The sequence below is a fragment of the Entelurus aequoreus genome, linkage group LG02, assembly GCF_033978785.1.
Source record: "Entelurus aequoreus isolate RoL-2023_Sb linkage group LG02, RoL_Eaeq_v1.1, whole genome shotgun sequence".
NCBI lineage: Eukaryota > Metazoa > Chordata > Actinopteri > Syngnathiformes > Syngnathidae > Entelurus > Entelurus aequoreus.
In genome coordinates this window covers 69,090,014-69,115,993 of record NC_084732.1, presented here as the reverse complement: position 1 = coordinate 69,115,993, position 25,980 = coordinate 69,090,014, and the positions used below count along the sequence as shown (strand labels likewise).

General features: G+C 38.2%; 1 protein-coding gene across 2 annotated transcripts in view; it reads left to right on the top strand.

Annotated features, from left to right (window-relative positions):
- LOC133638567 (amyloid-beta A4 precursor protein-binding family A member 2-like) overlaps positions 1-25,980 on the top strand; it is a 172,725-nt gene that overhangs the window by 67,453 nt on the left and 79,292 nt on the right. The gene's annotated exons all lie outside the window — the stretch shown is intronic.

Below are 25,980 nucleotides of genomic sequence, written 5' to 3'. Positions count from 1 at the left end.
ATATGGATATTTTTTTAACAGGGTGTGGCAAATATATTTTTGATGGTCCAGATTTATCTGTGGCATGCATCATCTGCAATATGAATTGTGTTTGTGCAAGCGGTGGTACGCGGATTTCAATCTACACTTTGTTTCCTCCGAGTTCAATAAAGCATGAACGATGCTGGGAGGTGTTGCTTAACCCGCCACTGCTGCAGGAGGATTGATGTGACACATTCACACATAACCGCTGACACATTCGCTCGCGGTTCAATCGGATGCCACAGCTAGTGAGGCTGCTAGATATTAGCACACTGTCGAGCAGGTCTGAACCTTAAAGAGACGTGCAGGCATGCACACACAGATAAGGACACGTCGACAAAACACTGGACAGGACTGATAAACAAAACCAAGCCTTTGTGTCTGTCTGCCTGTCTTTTGTTCTTGTCAAGGGTGGTGCTGCCCTGTGCTGGAGCAATCGTTGCTGTCTGCACAATTAATCCTCCAGCACGTCAGCTGGATGGTGGCGATACAGACAGTAACAAAAACAACACTTGCGTCTTGTATGCACAGTTTTTCATGTCTAGTCACATTGTTGTGATTCAAATAGGACTAAAAGATTGAACCTAATCAAAGGCAAACGTAAAAAGCTGTTTTGAATTCTCAGATAGCCGTTTTTGTTTATTTGATATCAAGACATTCCTCGAAGCTTGTATAGGATTATTCCTATCCAAGCTGGTGATTCTGGCTTCCCAGCATGCTTTGTGGCACTTGTTTAGTAGATAGTTGCTAAAGTTGTTACAGTATGTGTTGAGAGTTAAAGTACCATATTTTGCCGCGCTCACTAAATTTTAAAAGAAAAAATATTGTTCCATATATTAGCCGAACCAGGCTATAAGCTGCAGCTATGTATGTTGTGAAATTAATTATTTACACAGAAAGATTTTGTAAGTGTTTATTTACATACCTTATTGTTTTTTTACAAATGGTGCCTGTAACACGGCAGTAAAACGGAAAAATCAAACAAAACATTTACCTCATTGTAAGAGTAATTAGTTACTCAGCAATGTAACAGTGACGTTGTTTTTAATTGTGTTATTCCATACGCTATTACGTTCAATAACACCTTTAACGTCAAATATGTTTATATTAACTAATTGAAGAATAAAAACACTATGTACGGTATTTTCGAAGATTTGGCATGTATCTGAACTCAATAGATTGCAATGTGCCATATAATATGCATAGCAATACAATTTTATAGAAAATAAATATTCCATAAAGTAACAACAATTAATATTGAAAGTACAAAATGCATTATGTTACCAAAAATGTAAACTTAAGTTAAAAGACACAAAGGGATATTTGGCCTTTAAGTAGTGCAACTCTCTGCACCTGTAGAGCAAAATACAGCCTGAAATAACTTTGGATAAAACTGGTAGCAAGTTTTGGGCAAATACCTAACATGTATTCAAGTAAAACGTTTAAAAACGTTCCTGAATGAAATTCTGACAATACAGATTGATTTTGTGTATAAAGCAAAGGGTTCAAAGCACAGGAAAAAAAAGTAGTGGCTTATTGTCCAGAAGTTATGGTAGTTGTTGTTTGTTATACCCCACAATAGTAATAGTTGCCTTGTGTGTATTTACTTAATTGTTCTGTTTGTGCTATCACGTTTGTGTTTGCACTACAATTCTAGTTAGTATTATGTTTAAAGGCCTACTGAAACCCACTACTACCGACCACGCAGTCTGATAGTTTATATATCAATGATGAAATCTTAACATTGCAACACATGCCAATACGGCCGGGTTAGATTAGTAAAGTGCAATTTTAAATTTCCAGCGAAATAAACGTAAATAAAAGTAAAACGTTTAAAAACGTTCCTTAATGAAATTCTGACAATACAGATTGTATTTGTGTATAAAGCAAAGGGTTCAAAGCACAGAAAAAAAAAGTAGTGGCTTATTGTCCAGAAGTTATGGTAGTTGTTGTTTGTTATACCCCACAATAGTAATAGTTGCCTTGTGTGTATTTACTTAATTGTTCTGTTTGTGCTATCACGTTTGTGTTTGCACTACAATTCTAGTTAGTATTATGTTTAAAGGCCTACTGAAACCCACTACTACCGACCACGCAGTCTGATAGTTTATATATCAATGATGAAATCTTAACATTGCAACACATGCCAATACGGCCGGGTTAGATTAGTAAAGTGCAATTTTAAATTTCCCGCGAAATATTCTGCTGAAAACGTCTCGGTATGATGACGTTTGCGCGTGACGTCACGGATTGTGCGGACATATCGGGACACCATTGTGGCCAGCTATTAAGTCGTCTGTATTCATCGCAAAATTCCACAGTATTCTGGACATCTGTGTTGGTGAATCTTTTGCAATTTGTTTAATGAACAATGAAGACAGCAAAGAAGAAAGCTGTAGGTGGGATCGGTGTATTAGCGGCTGGCTACAGCAACACAACCAGGAGGACTTTGAGTTGTATAGCAGACCCGCTACCGTGAGTACAGCTTTGGCTTCCAAACATTTGATCGCTTGCCCGTACGTGTGTGCCGCTATGTGCATGTCACATACGTAACTTTGGGGAAATATACAGGTATGTGCTGTATGAACTTTACGGAGGTGAACGGTACTTTGGGCTGTGGGATTGAGTCTGTTGTGCGGGTGTTTGAGTTGTATTGGTGGGTTATATGCTAGGAGCTAGCATAACAAACACCTAGGTGTTTGTTATGCGGATTAATTTGTGGCATATTAAATATAAGCCTGGATGTGTTGTGGCTAATAGAGTATATATATGTCTTGTGTTTATTTACTGTTTTAGTCATTCCCAGCTGAATATCAGGTCCCACCCGCCTCTCACAGCATCTTCCCTATCTGAATCGCTTCCACTGCCCTCTAGTCCTTCACTCTCACTTTCCTCATCTACGAATCTTTCATCCTCGCTCAAATTAATGGGGTAATTGTCGCTTTCTCGGTCCGAATCACTTTCACTGCTGCTGGCCATGATTGTAAACAATGTGCAGATGTGAGGAGCTCCACAACCTGTGACGTCACGCTACTTCCGGTACAGGCAAGGCTTTTTTATCAGCGACCAAAAGTTGAGAACTTTATCGTCGATGTTCTCTACTAAATCCTTTCAGCAAAAATATGGCAATATCGCAAAATGATCAAGTATGACACATAGAATGGACCTGCTATCCCCGTTTAAATAAGAACATTTCATTTCAGTAGGCCTTTAATAACCACAACATCTCACCACTAGATAAAAAATAAAGAAAACAATTTTGATATAGAGTGCATTTTCACAATTGTCTCAAAGTGCTTTACATTGGGAAACCCATACACCCAAGCTTGGTGGTGGTAAGCTTCATTTATACCAGTGTGCAAATGCTGGAATCAAACAAGGAACCCTCACGTTTTTGGAGGGCCGCTCTACACGCAGTGTTGTCTGTTGCTTGGCTGAAAAACGAGCAACTTCTATTAAAGAAAGCTGAAGAGCCTCTGAATGTCTCTTAGCAACTAAGGATGAGTATGGCTACCATTTCCTAAATCAATTAAAAGCCATTCAATAAATAATGAAAATGTCTCAACCAGGGTTGCACAGTATACCGGGACTAATAAAGTACCGCAATACTAATTAATTACCTTTAAAAAGTACCGTTTTTCATCCGAATGCTGCTGTGCGGTGGTGACTGCAGAGCCAAGGCGCATGATGTTGAGTGTGTTAAAAGGCACACACTAAGTGCATACAAGCAATAACATCTTGGAGAGGAAGAATGTCAAAAAACGACAATTCTACTGGTTAATAAAGCGGGTGCGTGAAGCGCAATATGCAGGTATTTGGGCTTCAAATCTAACAATAAAGGTGACGCTTTAAACAGGGAGGCGCTACACTGCAAGTGTTGCTTTAAAACATGCCTCGCCAAACGTGGCGATTAGTATTACCACCTTTGCGTCAAACTTAGGTAAACATTTAAATAATGAGCATTCAAATCTGCACAATGAGTTCTAAAGAGTGACAGGTAATGTAGTTATTACACCTGTCCAGCTGTTGCTCCCATGCAGACCGTAGTCGAGGAGCACAAGGCAGACGTTCCTTCCAGGGCGGATGTTTTCGTCGGTGGTAACACCCTTCACTTTACCCGACAATGGGTCTCCTAAGCTCCGCTTTCGGGTCAGAATGACGAGGTCGCCGATTCGTGACAATCTGGTTGCTTTATTATTAGTTTTGCAGGACACAACCGGACCAATTCATTACTCTACTGCGCAGTGCAGCGCTACCTCTCTCTCTCCCTTTACTCGCCCACTCACTCACTGACGTCACTTAGCCAACACATTGCCATTTTCACAAACACACACGCTACTCTCATGAGTTAATCAGCTCCCCTGCTGTGCACATGTAGATACATAGACACGCACACGGCTGCTTGGCTTGATGCCAAATATTAGCGGAGTTAAGGCCGCCCATCTAGCGTCAACTAATGTAAGTGAAATGACTGGATTTTGTAACAAATTGCTACTATATGTGTTTTATCTTTAATAAATGTGTGTTTTACCTATTACATGGCTTATCTGTGTACATTTATCCATATAATTTATTATATTAGTTTAGTACTTACAAATAATTGTATTTTTCTTAAAGCACAGACTAGGAGTGGCAACTATAAGTCATGAAGCTTTTAATATAATGTCAATACAGCGTTTTATTATATTCTAACCTAATACTTAATTATGGCAGACTATATGTAATATGGAAAATTGTAAATTGTTCTTTGAGTGCAACAATAAAAGCTTAATGTTTTAAATGCCCTTTAATTTATATTTTAACCTTGTAAAATTGTTATTTGAGTGCAATAAGAAACATATGTTTATTGTATTGTAATATTTTCTGTTAAAATAAATTCAGTATTGACATTTATCAAAGTTCCCTTTAATCGGAAAAGTATCTCAAAGTATCGATATACATTTTGGTGCCGGTACCAAATTATTGGTATCTGTTTCTCAATAAAATGTAAGTCATAAGTCATGAAGCTTTTAATATAATGTCAATACAGCGTTTTATTATATTCTAACCTAATACTTAATTATGGCAGACTATATGTAATATGGAAAATTGTAAATTGTTCTTTGAGTGCAACAATAAAAGCTTAATGTTTTAAATGCCCTTTAATTTATATTTTAACCTTGTAAAATTGTTATTTGAGTGCAATAAGAAACATGTGTTTATTGTATTGTAATATTTTCTGTTAAAATAAATTCAGTATTGACATTTATCAAAGTTCCCTTTAATCGGAAAATTATCTCAAAGTATCGATATACATTTTGGTGCCGGTACCAAATTATTGGTATCTGTTTCTCAATAAAATTTTGTACTTTTTAAGTGAAAACTTTGAACATTTACTTTAACTATAAACAAGACAGTCTTAAGTAGCAAACGTGCAATTTTGAATCGCAAATGTACGTATACTTGTACTTTAACATTCCATCACACCAAATTTGATTCAGGTATTGTTTCTTCAAGTACTGAATAATAACAACTGCAAATATGTCAGCTATTTTTTGAGACCCTTATTTTTTTTTTTTAATTTATTTATTTTTTTTTTTTTATTTTTTTTTTATTGACATCCAGCATCAGACATTCATATCCATTACATCATATTCACATAAATCATATATCTATTGTCTGCCCTAAATGTCAAAATATTTTTGTTTATATCCCACCCATACCACACAACCCCCCCACCCCCCCAAAAAAGGAAAGAAACAACACAAAAAACAAAGTAATATCTACAAATACATCGATTGAATAAACAGAAAAAAATACAAACTTTTTTTCAACACACTCAGGCAGGATGTAACACACGGAAATTGTATTATGAAAGCCTCAAAGTGTGTTCTTGCTTTTTTGGAACACTTGACAACAGCGCTGTGTGCGTCGGGATTTGCATACAAAAGTAATTTCCGAGTTACGGCTGCCGACCTTTCTTCATAGTGAGCTTGCACCACTTCAGCACTCATCTTCCATGACTAAATATGATCAATACAAAATTCAGTCAGATGTTGACGTTGCATTATCATAACATTCAAGGAGTAGCTGGAAGCCTGCAAGTGCGGGCGTACATTTTTGCCAATCAATGTTGCGACGGCTTCTATTACTGTATAATCATAGCCTGTGAAGAATATGGTGATGATACCTGTAAGTTTATTTTGTTTTGCCCCTGACAGCTTGTTGTTGTAAGCTACCGTTAGCATCGTGTCATACTGCTTCACTTTGTACAGAACTCAGGAGGTCCTCGGTTTATGAATGAGTTTCGTTCCTATACTGCACTGTAAGTAGATTTTGAGTGTAAGACGGAGCGTGTATCTTAAATATACGTCTAATTCTCCCACATTGTACACATATGAAGTACTACAAAAAATATTACATGCAAAATAAAATGAAGTAAAGATGCAATTTATTACTGTGGATTCTATCGGAGCAGATCATTTCACATGTTTGTTACAGGTTATGATCTTCATTCTGGGTAGTTTTGCGATGTAGGGTTTTACCTGCACAGTAGAGCCTTTCCTTTTCTTTGCCGCATGTCGATCGGGGGAGTCTGGTTTGACCCTGGGAGACATTTTCGTATTATGAACCAAACCGCTTAGGACAAAACTATGTTTTTATGTAATAAACAGGGGTGTGTCGTTACTATGAAACATGATGAACCAACGACAGCCTGTATCTTTTAACAACATAAAGGAATTATTGTTTACTTTTGTCCTGCCGTAAGTGTAGCATATTTTCCAGACTGTAAGCCACTACTTTTTTCCCAAACTTTGAACCCTGCAGCTTATACAAAGGTGCGGCTATCTATCCATCCATCCATCCATCTTCTTCCGCTTATCCGAGGTCGGGTCGCGGGGGCAGCAGCCTAAGCAGGGAAGCCCAGACTTCCCTCTCCCCAGCCACTTCGTCCAGCTCTTCCCGGGGAATCCCGAGGCGTTCCCAGGTCAGCCGGGAGACAGTCTTCCCAACGTAGGTAGGAGGCCACGGGAAGGACCCAGGTGCGACTAGTCTATGGATTATTTTTCGTTAATGGCTAAATTATGGAATGGATTAAGTAAAGATATCAAACATTATACTAAAATGATCCACATTAAGAAACTGTTCAAACTCAAAGTGTTTATAAAGTACAAGGATGAAGAATCCTGATAAACATCTTGAACCTTATTGAAAAAAGAGAAAATTGTATTCGTCTCATTAAGGGTAAATAAAGGCATTAATGACTTTTATGTTTGGTTTGATAAGTGTTTCTGCTGTATTACAGGCATCGTTTGGAAACATATAAGGTATGTAAATAAACATTTATAAAATGTTTTAATGTAAATATTTAATTTCACAATGTACCGGTATACAGTATATCTACGGTGCGGCTAATATATGGAAGAAAAAAAAATTCTCCTAAAGTAGTCATTTGTATACCAGCGGGCTCTATAGTCCAGAAATACAGTAGTCATTTTAACCAACGTCAAATATTGTTACTAGCAAATTTCTTGCAACATCAACATAAAAGACAGACTATGTAGTACATGCTGGATTCGCTGTGGTCAGATATTTGAAATGACACTTGGGAGATAAAGATGATACTAAAAATGAATCTTCCCGTCATTAACCAGAGGTCACCTGGCACTGCAGTTTCAAGCTGCTGCTATTATTCTAGTTTGAAAAAACCTGCGAGTGGTGGAATGGAGTGAAGGCAGTGCAGAATCATTTGAGCTTGATGAAAAGATGGCACACGTTGTGGATTAGAGTTCAGGGGAGAGATGTTTTTAAAGGGTCCATGCACAGTGCGAGTCACTTAGGAATTACTTCATGTATATTTTGGGTTTAGGATCCGACATACATCGCTGTCCAGGAACGAAACCCAAAGACCACCTGTATTCACCTGTCCCTCCAACAAGGAGGTAATGTACAAGTGAATATGTTTATCTCTGTAAATACAGTGCATCCGGATAGTATTCACCGTGCTTCACTTTTTCCACATTTTGTTATGTTACAGCCTTTTTCCAAAATGGAATAAATACATCTTTGTTCTCAACATTCTACAGACAATACCCCATAATAATAATGTGAAATGTTTTTTAAACAATGTACAAACCCCGTTTCCATATGAGTTGGGAAATTGTGTTAGATGTAAATATAAACGGAATACAATGATTTGCAAATCCTTTTCAACCCATATTCAATTGAATGCACTACAAAGACAAGATATTTTGCAAATAATTATTAACTTAGAATTTCATGGCTGCAACACGTGCCAAAGTAGTTGGGAAAGGGCATGTTCACCACTGTGTTACATGGCCTTTCCTTTTAACAACACTCAGCAAACGTTTGAGAACTGAGGAGACAAATTTTTTAAGCTTCTCAGGTGGAATTATTTCCCATTCTTGTTTGATGTACAGCTTAAGTTGTTCAACAGTCCGGGGGTCTCCGTTGTGGTATTTTAGGCTTCATAATGCGCCACACATTTTCAATGGGAGACAGGTCTGGACTACAGGCAGGCCAGTCTAGTACCCGCACTCTTTTACTATGAAGCCACGTTGATGTAACACGTGACTTGGCATTGTCTTGCTAAAATAAGCAGGGGCGTCCATGGTAGCGTTGCTTGGATGGCAACTTATGTTGCTCCAAAACCTGTATTTACCTTTCAGCATTAATGGCGCCTTCACAGATGTGTAAGTTACCCATGTCTTGGGCACTAATACACCCCCATACCATCACAGATGCTGACTTTTCAACTTTGCGCCTATAACAATCTAGATGGTTCTCTTCCTCTTTGGTCCGGAGGACACGACGTCCACAGTTTCCAAAAACAATTTGAAATGTGGACTCTTCAGACCACAGAACACTTTTCCACTTTGTATCAGTCCATCTTAGATGAGCTTAGGCCCAGCGAAGCCGACGGCGTTTCTGGGTGTTGTTGATAAACGGTTTTCCCCTTGCATAGGAGAGTTTTAACTTGCACTTACAGATGTAGAGACCAACTGTAATTACTGACAGTGGGTTTCTGAAGTGTTCCAGAGCCCATGTGCTGATATCCTTTACACACTGATGTCGCTTGTTGATGCAGTACAACCTGAGGGATCGAAGGTCACGGGCTTAGCTGCTTGCGTGCAGTGATTTCTCCAGATTCTCTGAACCCTTTGATGATATTACGGACCGTAAATGGTGAAATCCCTAAATGCCTTGCAATAGCTGGTTGAAAAAGGTTTTTCTTAAACTGTTCAACAATTTGCTCACGCATTTGTTGACAAAGTGGTGACCCTCGCCCCATCCTTGTTTGTGAATGACTGAGCATTTCATGGAATCTACTTTTATACCCAATCATGGCACCCACCTGTTCCCAATTTGCCTGTTCACCTGTGGGATGTTCCAAATCAGTGTTTGATGAGCATTCCTCAATTTTATCAGTATTTATTGCCACCTTTCCCAACTTCTTTGTCACGTGTTGCTGGCATCAAATTTTAAAGTTAATGATTATTTGCAAAAAAAAAAAAGTTTATCAGTTTGAACATCAAATATGTTGTCTTTGTAGCATATTCAACTGAATATGGGTTGAAAATGATTTGCAAATCATTGTATTCCGTTTATATTTACATCTAACACAATTTCCCAACTCATATGGAAACGGGGTTTGTATTAAAATAAAATAAAAAATAATCACATGTATATATGTATTCACAGCCTTTGTGCAATACTTTGTTGATGCACCTCTGGCAGCAATTAAAGGCCTACTGAAATGAAATGTTTTTATTTAAACGGGGATAGCAGATCCATTCTATGTGTCATACTTGATCATTTTGCGATATTGCCATATTTTTGTTGAAAGGATTTAGTAGAGAACAACCATGATAAAGTTCGCAACTTTTGGTCGCTGATAAAAAAAAGCCTAGCCCCTACCGGAAGTAGCGTGACGTCACAAGCTGGAGTGCTGCTCACATTTCCCTATTGTTTACACCAGCAGCGAGAGAGATTCGGACCGAGAAAGCGACGATTACCCTATTAATTTGAGCGAGGATGAAAGATTCGTGGATGAGGAAAGTGAGAGTGAAGGACTATAGTGTAGTGCAGGACGTATATTTTTTCGCTCTGACCGTAACTTAGGTACAAGGGTTCATTGGATTCCACACTTTCTCCTTTTTCTATTGTGGATCACGGATTTGTATTCTAAACCACCTCGGATACTATATCCTCTTGAAAATGAGAGTCGAGAACGCGAAATGGACATTCACAGTGACTTTTATCTCCACGACAATACATCGGCGAAACACTTTAGCTACGGAGCTAACGTGATAGCATCGGGCTTAAATGCAGATATAAACAAAATAAATAAACCCCTGACTGGAAGGATAGACAGAAAATCAACAATACTATTAAACCCTGGACATGTAAATACACGGTTAATGCTTTCCAGCTTGGCGAAGATTAACAATGCTGTTGCTAACGACGCCATTGAAGCTGACTTAGCAACGGGACCTCACAGAGCTATGATACAAACATTAGCGCTCCACCTACGCCAGCCAGCCCTCATCTGCTCATCAACACCCGTGCTCACCTGCGTTCCAGCGATCGACGGAAGGACGAAGGACTTCACCCGATCATCCATGCGGTCGGCGGCTAGCGGCGGCTAGCGTCGGCTAGCGCGTCTGCTATCCAAGTAAGTCCTCCTGGTTGTGTTGCTACAGCCAGCCGCTAATACACCGATCCCACCTACAACTTTCTTCTTTGCAGTCTCCATTGTTCATTAAACAAATTGCAAAAGATTCACCAACACAGATGTCCAGAATATTGTGGAATTTTGAGATGAAAACAGAGCTTTTTTGTATTGGATTCAAAGGTGTACCAATACTTCCGTTTATCTAGTGACGTCACTCGCATACGTCATCATACAAAGACGTTTTCAACCGGAAGTTTAGCGGGAAATTTAAAATTGCACTTTATAAGTTAACCCGGCCGTATTGGCATGTGTTGCAATGTTAAGATTTCATCATTGATATATAAACTATCAGACTGCGTGGTCGGTAGTAGTGGGTTTCAGTAGGCCTTTAAAGCCTCAAATCTTTTTGAAAACGATGCAACAATCTTAGCATATCTTTGGGCAGTTTCGCCCATTCCTCTTTGCAAGACCTTTCAAGCTCCATTAGGTTGGATGAGAAGCATAGTGTTTTATCCAGGATGTCTCTATATATTACTGCATTCATCTTTCCCTCAATCTTGACTAGTCTCCCAATTCCTGCTGATGAAAACATCCCCACAGCATGATGCTGCCACCACCGTGCTTCACTGTAGGAATGGTATTGACCTGGTTTCAGCAGTGCCTGGTTTCCTCCAAACGTGATGGCATTCATGCCAAAGACTTCAATCTTTGTCACATCAGACCAAATCATTTTGTAGCTCATGGTCTGAGAGTATTTCAGGTACATTTGGCAAACGTTTTACTCAGAAATGGTTTCCGTCTTGCCACTATACCATACAGGCCTGATTGGTGGATTGCTGCAGAGATGCTTGTCCTAAAAGCCTGGGATATACTCTCGCGTCACAGAGCTTGCATCCCCACCAACGGCGTCTTGTTTGATTTATAGTTCTTCCGTGGGGGGTGATGCCAAACTTGTCATTCTTTTCCAAAACACTAAGGGTAAGTGTCTCCAGAAAGAGCAACTTTCCTCCTGTGAAGTTACGACATCGATATCTGTGTCTACACTGGAACTAATCATTCACAATCATCAGAATACTTTTAATTGGCGTTTTACTTATAAACCAGAGGAAAATCCCTTTCGTGAAAATAGACTTCTGACCAAGTTGAGGCAGAGGACGCTATTACAACGCTGTTCGGGACACGGGACTAGGGAGCTATCATGTAAAAAAAAATAAAAAATTCATAACTATTTCAAGTAAACAACATTCTGGTGGTAATGTGTATGGTCATGTTAAGAGTTCACGTTTTTCGAAATATACCGTCCCTGAAGTGCAGGACAATGACTGTTGACGGAGAATGAGAAGTGTTGTGTGTGAGAGTAAAATATCTGTGTGCATGAGAGAGAAAATGTGTCGGAATTGAAACTGTTAGCACAATATTGACAATAAAAGTTAAGAATCCCGTACTTTGTGACACCTACGCAAGCTATCTGACGCAAGAGTATACAATATGCTTAACAAAGTGACCATCAGGTTTTTGGTCCCCCTCCCTAAATAGACTAAGATGAATGCAGCAATGACAGAGACATCCTGAATGAAAACTAACGCTTTACATCCAATCTAATGGAGCTCGAGAGGTGCTGCAAAAAGGAATGGGCGAAACTGCCCCAAAATAGGTGTGCCAAGCTTGTAGCATTGTATTAAAAAAGACTTGCGGCTGTGATTGATGCCAAAGGTGCATCAACCAATTATTGAGCAACATGTGATTTATTTTTATTTTTATTTATAATAATTTAGCACATTTTTAATTATGAGATAATGTCTGTAGAATTTTGAGGACACAAATGAATATACTCCATTTTGGAATGTAACACAATGTGGAAAAAAAGCAAAGCACTGTGAATGCTGTCCGGAGGCACTGTGATGGGTAGTTAATATACAATGCTAATCAAACATTAATAATAGTCAATCTAAACTCAGTTATTTGACTTCATTGTAAATACCATTTAAATATAGTTTCTGGGAAAATTATTATGTATATTGTCAGCGAAGGTTGGTCAAACTGCTGTCTTCAAAGTAGTTTGCACACACACAGAGACTTCCCCACAGTTACAGGTACATTGCCACGGAACACAACAAATACTTCTTCAGATGAGGTTGGCGGTAGGTGTGGTGACTGGTTAATAAAACAAATTACAGAGCATTTTAGGTGGTCGCTTCTCATTGTGGACATATTTTTGTTTGGACTGCTAACACACAATGAAAACGGTGAAGTCTCGCAAGCGTCACCCGACGTTAACAACAGCAACGTAAGTTAGCAAATCTTAAACAATTCATTTGTAACAACGCAAAAATAGTTTTATACAAATCTTCTTAATGCATCCATGGTTTTAATTTACTTACACAGTACACAAAAACAGGTAAAAACAGTGGGTTTTGCATGTTGTGCAGATCTTATCTCAAATCATTATGATAATCTATTTTGATAAACAGGTGTTTTTTTCCAGACAAATACTTTTAATAAATATTATCAATTTGTCAAAATATTTCAAATCAGGGGGTTTATTAGATGTCCCAAAACTGGTCCTGTAGCTAAGCAAACATTAGACTGTGTTGTTTTTGCTGTTACTATTAAATGTGCATGCTATGTCCATGTACTACTATTGAGTATACAAGCAATAACCAACAGCTTTGCTTGGATCTGTATGTCGGCTTGCATGTAGGCACCTTTTATTTAAGACAAAAATTAAATGTTTCAATGATGATGGAGTATTTTACCAATACAAAGGGGGTAGTTTACTCTCTTGAGTAGATAAAGCAAATACCGAAACTTGCTAATGCCGTGTATTTGCAACGTGACGCTATTATTTGAATCCTTTATGTTTGTGCTCCTGAAGGGTCTATTTGATGACTGGCTTATATCAGTCAGTCTGGCACGAAAACCTGAAGTTGCTGTGGAAACAGTCAAGGGTTTTAGTTGTGTTTGTGGTGCCAAGCTGGACATTGGCAAGCAGAAGGACTGTGGAGTGAAGGCTAAGCATTGGTTTGTGGTACTCTCCTGTCTCACACAATCCTCCCTTGTTGCCATCTTGAAGTGAGTGGGAGGCTTTAATGAGTACAAATGCTGAATCTCAATGAGACAGCTGAAGATAAAACCCTTCGGGCCGGATCTACTAAAGGTTTGGGTGTACTAAAACACGTACTAACTTGATAGCACTCGCAAAGCTGATCTACTGAACTTGTGCAAAGTGGATTGCGTCTATTAAGTGAGCAGAATAAGGAGCGCAATTCATTTAGTGTCTTTGTCTTAATGAATATGCGTAATATATGCTGATCATCAGAACATCCACAATACTCGGAGAAGATGTAAAAATATTTTACATCACATGCAATGTGATTTATCAACATTGATCACTGTTTTTGCGAGCACTATTCTGCAGTTACCCTCTGTAGGGCTGTTCCAATGAGGGATTTATGATGCGGATTTCCGATACTGATCATCCAACCATGAGTAGTGTTGTCCTGATACCAATATTTTGGTACCAGTACCAGTACCAAAAATATATCGATACTTTTCGGTATTTTTTGGTACTTTTCTAAATAAAGGGGACCACAAAAAATTGAATTACTGGTTTTATTTTAACAAAAAATCTTAGGGTACATCAAACATATGTTTCTTATTGCAGGTTTGTCCTTAAATAAAATAGTGAACATTCAAGACAACTTGTCTTTTATTAGTAAGTAAGCAAACAAAGGCTCCTAATTTAGCTACTGACGAATGCAGTAACATATTGTGTCATTTTCCATTCTATTATTTTGTCAAAATTATTAAGGACAAGTGGTAGAAAATGAATTACTAATCTACTTGTTCATTTACTGTTAATATATTTTAACATGTTCAATCTACACTTCTGTTAAAATGTTATAATCACCTATTCTTCTGTTGTTTGATACTTTACATTAGTTTTGGATGATACCACAAATTTTGGATATCAATCCGATACCAAGTTGTTACAGGATCATACATTGGTCATATTGAAAGTCCTCATGTGTGCTGGGACATATTTCCTGAGTTTATAAACATAATAAAAAACGTTTTAAAACAAAAGAAGATGCCAAAAAATATCGACGTAATCATAGTAGTATCGACTAGATACGCTCCTTTACTTGGTATCATTACAGTGGTATCAGGTGTAGATCCAGCAATGGCGCTTGTTTACATTTTGACGCCGGTGAGCTACGGTGTGTAGTGAAACATGTTTAGCTATTCCTCGTCCTGCAGGGCGGACCGGTACTTTTCAGAGGCAATATAGTACCGAAAATGATTCATTAGTATTGCAGTACTATACTAATACCGGTATACCGTACAACGCTATCCATGAGTGATATTGACGGATACAATAATCGATCACATGTATTAAAGCTGGGCAATAGGGCCAAAAAAATTATCACTATTCATTTTTTTATATTATCCGACTTCGATTAATATCACACTTTCCTATTTTTTAATGAATGCGGATTGTCCCCTGCAGGACTATACCGAGTACCACTGCATCCCTACTCTTTACTATCGCAGTATCTTGTAACAGACATTTTGCGCCATGTTTGATCGAGGTAATATATGCTAACAGCTGACAACTGTCATTTTGTTTGTATTTATGATCGTGTTTACGAGAGGTACAACCTTACAGGAAACCCACGCTACAGTCAGTGCCTCGGTTTTACGGCCACGGTTTTGCTTCTTTAAACTTTCTACATACATTACTGAATTATTTGTTTTACAGTTAAAAACTTCAGGCATCTTCTTACCTACTCAACAAATAGTCACATTGACCCTGATGGTTTAAACTAGCTCAGAAACTTCCCTGTCCCGCATGAAAAATCTGAGCAGTAGCCTACGGGCTCAGCTGAGTAGATTTTATAGACATTGACTGTCTGATAAAATGCCTGACAAGACTGGCCTTGAACTGTGCATGAAATAACTCTTTTCTTCCACTATTTATGTCCATCGTCTCAAACCTGCAGAGGTAACTTTACGGTCAGGAAGCCAAAGCTCCTTTACTAGAAATGGAACATCACACTCGTACATAATATTGACTCCTTACAAAGCCTGTGCACATGAGGATACTATTAGTGTTTTGTGGTATTTGTGTTGATGTCTCCTATGCTAAGGAAGGTCTCTTGGTTATTTTGACTGATTCATTGTGACCCCAGGCTACAGCAAAACTAGTGGACTGGGAAACCACAGTAAATACACACCCACAAACTAATTGAGTATTCCTGTTGACACCACAGTCTTTTATGCTTTACTGATTGAGGTCAGGAGTTTACAAAGTCTATCACAGTCTTTCCCCCGCCACATCGTGCTTTGAAGTTTGCGGCGTCACTCGATCACAGATTTTTGGGGGGTCAAAAATATACATTTTTAAGCATATTCTAGAGTACGGAAGCGATTCCTGGGTGGATCTCGCCTGAGAGGAATGGGGTGGGGGTACGGGGTTAATAATTTTGCAATGCATATTAAGCATTTTCAAGCATGAACAATGGCTAAGTAAACTGAAAATGTCAATCCTACGGTATTATTGGCCACTCGATGAGACCAAAGCAATCCGAATGCGCTAGCCAGTAACGTGGCCACTGATTGGTTCAGCGTCAGCTAGCATTACTTTGAGTGTAAAGGTGACTATGTGGTGTCTAAAGGGCTCATATATATATATATATATATATATATATATATATATATATATATATATATATATATATATATATATATATATATATATATATATTTTTTTTTTTTTTTAAAGGGTCTTAAACATTTTTTTTATGCTCTAGCTATACAAATGTTCAATTTATAATGAATAGTTCCCTAGTTTGAGAAAAAAAATGAGCACGGTCAGACACGGAACCAATTAACTGCGATATACAAGGGATTCTGCATCACAATGGGTGCGCTGCAGACGTTTGACTATATATTAGATTTGGGCTTTGATAAAACCCGATTATTTTGATTGATATTTAAGTCAAATAATAACACAAATATTTGTCAATTTGAAAACATAAGTATTTAGTGTATCACCAAAAATCTATTTTGAATAGAATTTAAAAGAAAAAGGATATACATTAGTAATGGATAAACCACAAAAAGCAAAATATTGATAATAGTAACAATACATTTGAGTAAGAATAATAATATAAAAAACAACAACGTTCTATTTTTCCGTTTACATTTTCTTGAATTACAATTTTTTACTTTTTAGATATTTTACCACCAAAAAGTCTGTGCTTTTTTGTAATGGAAAAAAATAAAAATAAAAATGTTTGTTAAATAAATGCAATAATTCTCTCATTTATTGGTGCAACACATCTTTGGAAAATGTTGACCAGTATTTTAGGTCAAAGCATAATAATTGTGTAAATGTATCAATAAGTGCATTAAGTATATTACGATTGTGTAAGGTACTTTTTTGAAACTTTTATTTTGTTAACGCAGTCAGACCAGATGTTGTGCACCGCGCTGTTATTTTGAAGTGGGGGAAGTGTGCTGCTGTTCTGAGCCGGACGTGTACAGACGATTTAAGGCTGTTAAAAAAAAGACCAAAAAAAGAGCGAGCCTCTCAAGTTGTGACTGCTGTCCTGTTTGTACATTGATCTTAACATCGATGATGTCGTTCACAACAACACAAGCAGATGAGATGTGATGTTGGTGTATGGATTGTTCTTGTTAGCTTTAGCTTTGTAGTTTAGTAACTGTTTCAAGTGGCCGTCTTGAAATTGTTTAGTTCAACAAGGGGAAGTTAAATGTTTCGAGGATGAATGAGCAGTCCAGGACACATTATTTCCCCACCAAATGTTCTTTTTCCTCACAAAGACAGCATTTCACTCACATTTAAGTAAATTCCCCTGATATCCTGCGTTTTTATTGACCAATTATGTGATCCCATCCGCAATTACATTACCGCGGCAATCAAATACCTTACTTTTTTTGTTGAGTTAAGAGATTATTGAATCGGCATTTCAGTGCTGCGTCAAATAAAAAGTATCAACCATGGTGAGAGTCTGTCATTCGTTCCCCATCTTTCTCATCGTTACAAGCTCAGAAATGTCCATGCATGTTGCCCATTGATCTTTTTTTTTTAAATTATAACATTTTTATGATTGTTGGAAGCCATATTCGAAATCAGAATTTGATGAATTGCCCGGCCCTACTATATATACATACAGTATATACAAAAAAGGAGCTTGGCCATTCAGCGTGACAGTCATCTTTGTACTTCTGCTAATATCTAATCTTGGAAGCCGTTTCCCTGCAATCATGTATGATTGCCTGATGTTGCCTCCCTTGTCCGTAATGGTACTGAGCTAGCTAGCGATCGATGCTCCATGCCAGCAAGCTTCAATGCTTCGATTGTGATCCAACACATTCACAGTGCATACCTGCTCAGTGGCCTAGTGGTTAGAGTGTCCGCCCTGAGATCGGTAGGTCGTGAGTTCAAACCCAGGCCGAGTCAAACCAAAGACTATAAAAATGGGACTCATTATCTCCCTGCTTAGCACTCAGCATCAAGGTTTGGAATTGGGGGTTAAATCACCAAAATGATTCCCGGGCGCAGCCACCGATGCTGCTTACTGCTCCCCTCACCTCCCAGGGGGTGAGAGTGATGGGTCAAATACAGAGGATAATCTCACCACACCTAGTGTGTGTGACAATTAGAGATGTCCGATAATGAATATTTTGCCGATATCCAATATTCCGTTATTGTCCAACTCTTAATTACCGATTCCGATATCAACCGATACCGATATATACAGTCGTGGAATCAACACATTATTATGCCTAATTTTGTTGTGATGCCCGGCTGGATGCATTAAACAATGTAACAAGGTTTTCCAAAAGAAATCAACTCAAGTTATGGAAAAAAATGCCAACATGGTACTGCCATATTTATTATTGAAGTCACAAGGTGCATTATTTTTTTTAACATGCCTCAAAACAGCAGCTTGGAATTTGGGACATGCTCTACCTGAGAGAGTATGAGGAGGGTGGGATCGGGGGTGGCGGGGTTGAGGTGGGGGGGGTTAGCGGGGGGTGTATATTGTAGTGTCCCGGAAGAGTTAGTGCTGCAAGGGGTTCTGGGTATTTGTTCTGTTGTGTTTATGTTGTGTTATGGTGCGGATGTTATTCCAAAATGTGTTTGTCGTTCTTGTTTGGTGTGGGTTCACAGTGTGGCGCATATTTGTAACAGTGTTAAAGTTCTTTATACGGTCACCCTCAGTGTGACCTGTATGGCTGTTGACCAAGTATGCCTTGCATTCACTTGTGTGTGTGAAAAGTCGTAGGTATTATGTGACTGGGCCGGCATGCAACGGCAGTGCCTTTAAGGTTTATTGGCACTCTGTACTTCTCCCTACGTCCGTGACACAGCTGCGTTTTAAAAAGTCATACATTTTACTTTTTGAAACCGATACTGATCATTTTGAAACCGATACCGATAATTTCCGATATTACATTTTAAAGCATTTATCGGCCAATAATATCGGCAGTCCGATTTTATCGGACATCTCTAGTGACAGTCATTGGTACTTCTTTAACTTTATTTTCTCTCGGTCTGTAACATGTTCAGCCTCATCCTCCAGTGATAATACCACATGATTATTATACTAAAAATGCAGTTTATTTGACATAATGGAGGTGATTATTATTAGTTTAGGAGCGCTGCGTTTATGATTGACAATAAAAGGTATTAATCGGCAAATGCCATTCACAGACTTTTTCACGGAAACCGTCCGATATTGGTTGGTGGCCGATCAATTGACACATCCCTAGGCGGTTAGAAAGTAAAGAAACTAACTTTTTGAGACATTTTTTGGCACATAAAGACTCATATCAATTTACAACCATGGATGACCCCATTCCAAAGACCAAAATTTGTGCTTGTTTCCACATCTTACCTCCTCTGTCCTCATTCTTTCTTGTTGTTCTCATCCAAACCACCTCACCCACTGGCTTGAACAGAGGTCATACCTTCAATTTCAAGGCAAAGACATTAGCATTCTCATGGTCCACAATCCAACTAAGCCATCTGCCGCTCTTGCACGGTTTCTCAGTATCTCCTACTCCCTCAGCCTTGCACACACGCCACACACACGTATCTGCCAAACAAGGGGAATGTCTGAGGATAATTTAAAGCTTCATCTCACTCTAGCTGAAGCATTTTGTGGCAGACACAAATAGGTTTGTCCGAGATGATAGCTTGGCTCAAGTGTTCCCCAGCTGCTGCTCAAAGAAGACAGGCAGGCAGGCTGGTATCGGGCTATTAGTAATGACCAAGTACGTAAGTGACATCCATTTTATTTATTTTTTTACTGATTAAAAAAACATTGTGATCCACTGTCAACATTTTAGGACTCTTCTGTTGGTAAGATGTAGAAACAAATGTTTACCTTTTTCACTTACAGCTTGACGTATACCTGAGAAATAAGGATTAAAAAAATAATAATTATTAAGCAAATTGTACATTTAAACTACCTTGAACACTGCCCGTATTTCCTAAAATTTTACTTTACCATGAAATATAATAATTTCAATCTTTCAGAAATGTTATATTCTGTACATATTTGTGGTACTCCTTATGCTAACAATACTTTTAGTTTAATTTCCTTAAAAAACAATACTAACTTACATAGAATTCACACTTTAGTTGTGTCCGTATTAGTGTTGTGGTACCGGTACCAAAATTATTTCGATACTTTTCGGTACTTTTCTAAATAAAGGAGACCACAAAAAACTGCATTATTGGCTTTATTTTAACAAAAAATCTTACGGTACATTAAACATATGTTTCTTATTGCAATTGTTGACCTTAAATAAAATAGTGAACATACAAGACAAATTGTCTTTTAGTAGTAAGTAAGCAAACAAAGGCTCCTAATTTAGCTGCTGACATATGCAGTAACATATTGTGTCATTTATCATTCTATTATTTTGTCAAAATTAATAAAGAAAAGTGGTAGAAAATGAATTATTAATCTACTTGTTCATTTACTGTTAATATCTGCTTACTTACTCTTTTAACATGTTCTATCTACACTTCTGTTGAAATGTAATAATCACCTATTCTTTTGTTGTGTGATACTTTACAGTAGTTTTGGATGATACCACAAATGTAGGTATCAATCCGATACCAAGTCATTACAATATCATACATTGGTCATATTCAAAGTCCTCATGTGTCCAGGGACATATATTGTGAGTTTATAAACATAATATACATTTAAAAAAAACGAAAGAAGATGTTGTGATGCCAAAAAATATTGACGTTTTCATAGTAGTTCGAGTATATACGCTACTGTACTTGGTATCATTACAGTGGATGTCAGGTATAGATGGCGTTTGTTTACATTTTGACGCCGGTGAGCTTCTGGTGTGTAGTGAAACATGCTTAGCTATTCCTAGTCCTGCAGGGATAATACTTGTAAGAAACTTACTTTATTTGTCACCATGGAGGAGGACCGGTACTTTTCAGAGGTGGAATAGTACCGAATATGATTCATTAGTATCGCGGTACTATACTAATACTGGTATACCGTACAACCCTACTGCCCATTAATGTTATCATGCTCCTACCTTTCAAACATACAGAAAACATCCACCACTTTTATGGGCATTTTAGAAGCAGTCGTTTAGTGCACAATTAAACCACTTTTGATTAATCTATTTTTACCGCTGAGGGTGGTTGTTTAGCTATTAGCTATTCCTCGTCCTGCAGGGATGATACTTGTAAGAAACTTACTTTATTTGTCGCCATGGAGTCGAGGATTACCGGACCAGTACTTTTCAGAGCCGGTATAGTACCAAACATGATTCATTAGTATTGCGGTACTATACTAATACCGGCATACCGTTCTACCCTAGTCCGTATGTTTTTACTAGGTCCTGTGACCTTAACACAGGAAGGTCAAACTAATTTTCATCGTAGGCCACATCGCAGTTACATACGACCTCAAACGACCACTTGTAACTGCCAAACCATATACTGTAATTGTATATGATGCCAAATGATATTAGTAAATAAGTGCCCCTTTCATTTGATTATTATCATATTGTGTACCAACAAACTGGTGGAAAAATGTATTTGCAATCATACCTTTAAGGCAGGAGTGTCCAAACTTTATGACTTGGGGGGCACCTTGGTCAAAAAAAATTTGGCCGGGGGCCCGAAAGCTGACTGTATGTAAAGTGTAACTATATATACCTATACATATACATGTACATATTTGGGTTGTCCCGATACCAATATTTTGCTGCCGGTACCAAATATATTTCGATACTTTTTAAAATAAAGGAGACCACAAAAAAAATATTATTGGCTTTATTTGAACAGAAAATCTAATAATAAGTTTCTTATAGCAATCAATGGAGAATTTTGTCATAAAATAAAATAGTGAAAATTCTAGACAACTTGTCTTTTAGTAGTAAGTAGGCAAAGGGGCTGCTAACGTATGCAGTAACAAAGGGGTCCCCAACCTTTTTTGCACCAGGGACCGGTTTAATGTTGGCATTATTTTCACAGACCGGCCTTCCACGTGTGGCAAATAAATATAACAAATAAGTGCATGCAAAATGAATACATGAAAAAACTCACCATAACGTTGAATTAGTGGGAGCCCCGGGCCTTTTCCCTTTGCAAAAAAGCTCTCCATAGACGTTTGGTTTTTTTTATAATTTTTGCTAGGAGTCAGCTTTTTTTGGCTTTAGTATCTGATGGGTTATAGGTGATACATCACAAGCATGGATATATAATAAAGCTAGAAATACTTGCCGTTAGTTCCAATAGATTTATAAAAGTTATGTATTCATATTTTGTGCAATATTTCATACGTAGATACACTAATGTTAGCTTTTTTTGGTCCAATTATCCATGCGTAAATACATCTGTTATTGCTAACTACTTGTGTAATAGGACTATGTGCAATAATAGCAGAACTTTAACATACTAGGCTAAAAGAGATGTGTATTTTTTTCCTTCAGCACAATTATTATATGCAACAATTTAGCACTTCTCCATCTGCCGTATGCATTTGAACTACTATGGTCACTTGGTTCCTGATCTGCCCTGGTCTTAGATCATCAACCTGCCGCGGACTGCAGATGGAACCTAGCTATTGGCTACGATTCGGCACCTTTACATTTTATATGTTTATTAATGTGCATTGTCCCATCTAACAAAGATGTAACAAATATAGCAAATGGCGACTTCCTATCAGGAGTTTTATAATACATCTATGAACACGCATATTGGTGTGTCTGGTGGGACTGGCAAAAGTTAAGTAGGAGAAAATGCGGTCGGTTATAAATTATTTAATGTCTCCGTGCGGCCGGGTAGAAAATTTGTCACGGACCGGTGCCGGTCCCGGAACAGTGGGTGGGGACAATTGCAGTAACCTTATTGTGTCATTTCCCTTTCTATTGTTTTGTCAAAACTATGAGGGACAATCTGTAGAACATGGATCTACTTGTTCATTTACTGTTAAAATCTGCTTACATGTTCTATCTACACTTCTGTTCAAATGTAATACACACTCATTCCTTTTTTTGGATACTTTACATGAGTTTTAGGTGATACTACACAGTTTGGTATCAATCCAACACCAAGTAGTTACAGGGTCATACATTGGTCATAATTAAAGGCCTACTGAATTGATTTTTTTTTATTTAAACGGGGATAGCAGATCCATTCTATGTGTAATACTTGATCATTTCGCGATATTGCCATATTTTTGCTGAAAGGATTTAGTAGAGAACAACGACGATAAAGTTTGCAACTTTTGGTCGCTGATAAAAAAAAAGCCTTGCCTGTACCGGAAGTAGCGTGACGTCAGAGGAGGAAGGGCTGCTCACATTTCCCCATTGTTTACAATGCAGCGAGAGCAATTCGGACCGAGAAAGCGACGATTACCCCATTAATTTGAGCGAGGATGAAAGATTCGTGGATGAGGAACGTTAGAGTGAAGGATTACAGTGCAGTGCAGGACGTATCTTTTTTCGCTCTGACCATAACTTAGATACAAGAGTTCATTGGATTCCACACTTTCTCCTTTTTCTATTGTGGACCACGGATTTGTATTTTAAACCACCTCGGATACTATATCCTCTTGAAAATGAGAGTCGAGAACGCGAAATGGACATTCACAGTGAAGGATAGACAGAAGATCAACAATACTACCAAACTCTGGACATGTAACTACACGGTTAATGCTTTCCAGCTTGGCGAAGCTTAGCAATGCTGTTGCTAACGACGCCATTGAAGCTAACTTAGCTACGGAACCTCGACAGAGCTATGCTAAAAACATTAGCTCTGCACCTACGCCAGCTCTCATCTGCTCATCACGACCCGTGCTCACCTGCGTTCCAGCGATCGACGGTACGACGAAGGACTTCACCCGATCACCGATGCAGTTGGCGGACCGGAGACGGAGGAAGTCAAGGTGAGTTCGGCGGCTAGCGCGTCTGCTATCCATCTCAAAGTCTTCCTGGTTGTGTTGCTGTAGTCCGCTGCTAATACACCGATCCCACCTACAACTTTCTTCTTTGCAGTCTCCATTGTTCATTAAACAAATTGCAAAAGATTCACCAACACAGATGTCCAGAATACTGTGGAATTTTGAGATGAAAACAGAGCTTTTTGTATTGGATTCAATGGGCTCCGAATACTTCCGTTTCAACGATTGACGTCACGCGCATACGTCATCATATCGAAACGTTTTCAGCCGGAAGTTTGCCGGGAAATTTAAAATTGCACTTTATAAGTTAACGCGGCCGTATTGGCATGTGTTGCAATGTTAAGATTTCATCATTGATTTATAAACTATCAGACTGCGTGGTCGGTAGTAGTGGGTTTCAGTAGGCCTTTAAAGTTATCTTGTGTCCAGGGACATTTTTCCAGACTTTATAAACCACAAAAAAATAACAAATGATTTTGTAATAGTAAAAATATCGATGTAATCATTCTAGTATCGACTAGATACGGCTCTTGTACTTGGTATTGTTACAGTCGATGATCCACCTATTTGTTTACACTGAGGAGCGCCAGCTTTCTGTTAGTGGTGAGTTATTGTATCCTCTTACGGTGTGGGGTGATGCATGTTTAGCTATTCCTCATCCTGCAGGGATGATACTTGTAAGAAACATACTTTATTTGTCGCCATGAAGGCGAGGATTAGTGATGTCAAAGTCTCTAAAACACTGCCGACTGCGGATGGATGTTAGCCGCTAGCTAGCTATAATTTAAAGCATGTCTTGTAGAATGGTGCTTCAGTGTTTATAGCTTCACATTTATTGTTGGTTTTAAATATATATATATATATATATATATATATATATATATATATATATATATATATATATATATATATATATATATATATATATATATATATTTCTACAACTCTTATGTTTTTGTGATAGTGATTGGAGCACATACTTGTTGGTCACAAAAAACATTCATGAAGTTTTATGAATTTATTATGGGTCTACTGAAAATGTGAGCAAATCTGCTGGGTCAAAAGTATACATACAGCAATGTTAATATTTGGTTACATGTCCCTTGGCAAGTTTCACAGCAATAAGGCGCTTTTGGTAGCCATCCACAAGCTTCTGGCAAGCTTCTGGTTGAATTTTTGACCACACCTCTTGACAAAATTGGTGCAGTTCAGCTAAATTTGTTGGTTTTCTGACATGGACTTGTTTCTTCAGCATTGTCCACACATTTAAGTCAGGACTTTGGGAAGGCCATTCTAACACCTTAATTCTAGCCTGATTTAACCATTCCTTTACCACTTTTGATGTGTGTTTGGGGTCATTGTCCAGTTGGAACACCCAACTGCGCCCAAAACCCAACCTCCGGGCTGATGATTTTAGGTTGTCCTGAAGAATTCATTGTCCCATTTACTCTCTGTAAAGCACCAGTTTCATTGGCAGCAAAACAGGCCCAGAGCCTAATACGGCCACCACCATGCTTGACGGTAGGTTTGGTGTTCCTGGGATTAAAGGTCTCACCTTTTCTCCTCCTAACATATTTCTGGGTATTGTGGCCAAACAGCTCAATTTTTGTTTCATCTGACGTCACATGGACAAAGATGAGACCTTCTGGTGGAAAGTTCTGTGGTCAGATGAAACAAAAATTTAGCTGTTTGGCCACAATAGTACTTTCTTGTCGAGAGAACAACTTGCCATGGCTTTGAACCTGATATTTCCATGAGGTTGACTCTCTTTTGTCCATTTCTGCTCGCTTGTGGCTCATCAGT